The following is a 1,933-nucleotide window of genomic DNA, read 5'->3' as shown; positions in this document are numbered from 1 at the left end:
AACCACAGGACCCGACATTTCTTTGCTTACTCACACTCCTTGTATAACCATATTGACAGGCGGCAGAATCAACGTACAATAAATAATTGTGAGGCATGATTAGAATGCACTGTGTTAGTTAGCATGGAAATGGGGACAATGAACGTTTCCATCCTACCAGGGAGGGATATGCTGAATATTGTAACTCTTTGGGGGTGAGGGACACTAAAGAAACAACTGCCAACATTTAAAATGCATGTGCTTTCCTTTATGGGTTAAGATGTATACGAAGCTCGCTGTGGTATCTAATGCTTGCAATCACAACAAGCTGGCCAGGCAGGATGTTGCCAAACGTTTGAGGCCAGCCTGGGCCAATGGCGAGTTCAAGGCTAATGAGAGTCTGTTAAAAAAACAAAACAAAACAAAACAAACAAACAAACAAACAAAAAAAACAGAAAGGAGACAGGAGGATCAAGAGTTTCAGGCCCTAGCCTAGGTAAGACCTTGTCTCAAAAAAAAAAAAAAAAAAAAAAAAAAAAAACAAGTGTGCAAAGTGGTTATCGCTTTTCACGTATGAGCAAAATGCTGGGAACCACAGCGCCCACCAACATGAAACTGATGAGCTCAACTGTGATGTATGTAAAACAAGCTGTTATGCAGGCAAGGAAAATGACAAGGTAACACTGTTCAGTGAGCGATGCAGCGACTTTCAAAACATGAGAGAAAAGTTCTGGGTACTTCTGGAATATACACCAGTGTGATTCTAACAAGTGCCTAGGGGTGGGAGTGGGGCAGCCCAGGGTCTACAGGGCTACAGTGAGACATGAAGCTTGCTGGTTTTCATTTCTTGAAGTGCCTCAGTATTTGTGCCCAGTTCTTTGCATCCTGTACCTGAATTTTTAAAGGCTGGTTTTTAAATGGAAGTTTTCAGCACAGGCAGTTGTCATTGTTCTTAGTTACTCACCGGAACTTGTTGGAGAACCTATTGCCAAAGACATCACATACACCGGTCACCTGACGTGAGGAAAGCAAGTTGGTACTGACAAGAATGCTTCCGCCGTGCTGGCTAGCTTTCCTGATATTAGAAGGTCTTTTCTATAGAGGCTACTAAGAGAGAAGAGTCACCAACAGTCTTGTCTAGCTGTGAACCCTGGGAAATACAGTAATGAGCAATGCGGCACGACATGCTCCTGCGTGCAGTTGTGGCACTAGTCTTATGGGGATAACCAACCACTTTCTGATTAGAGTTAAGGGCCACTCCACAGGGGGAAACATGTATGGTACCGTAAATGTGGCTGTGTCCCCACTGGTGAGCCTACTAGTCTACTAAATGGACATTGTGTCAAGATGCTCTTAGACCCCAGTAGAGAAGATTCTTTGTGCAGTGAATGGTGGCTGATGTGGGAACCCACAGCTCGTCAAAGTGTAGAGAGTAAGTGTCAATGGGTACTCAGCCACAAATAAGACATCAACCTCACACACGCACTCTAGTTTCAGGGACCGTTATGAAGGAGGGGATAAAATGATTATAAGAGCCTGAGGTCAGGAGGACCTGAGAGAAAAAGTATCTTCTGGACATAACAGGACCTCATGAGCTTATCAAAGCTGTGGTTGCCTCTGCAAGACCCATACAAGACCAAGCCATTCAACAGAGCATCATGGAGGGTGAAGGGTTTACAAGCCCCCACTTCTAACTGAGGAGCTATGGACAGTTCATGGCTTCTAGGGAAGGGAAAGTCAGCTTTCTTCCAGGGTGTGGCTCCTGGTAGGTCAGCCACACTCCAGTGGATGCCCACACCCAAGGATTATGTGGGCAACACAAATTACATTCCATGTGTTAAAAAGGGTCAGGGGGAGGCACAAAGATGGAGGTGGTTCCAGGAGGACTTAGGAGAAAAGTGAGGGGTGAATATGATGAAACTTAATTTAAAAAAAAAAAGTATTTTTAAATGGA

The sequence above is a fragment of the Psammomys obesus genome, unplaced genomic scaffold (assembly GCF_907164565.1).
Source record: "Psammomys obesus unplaced genomic scaffold, mPsaObe1.curated_primary_1811, whole genome shotgun sequence".
Lineage (NCBI taxonomy): Eukaryota > Metazoa > Chordata > Mammalia > Rodentia > Muridae > Psammomys > Psammomys obesus.
Note: the sequence above shows the minus strand (reverse complement) of the source record.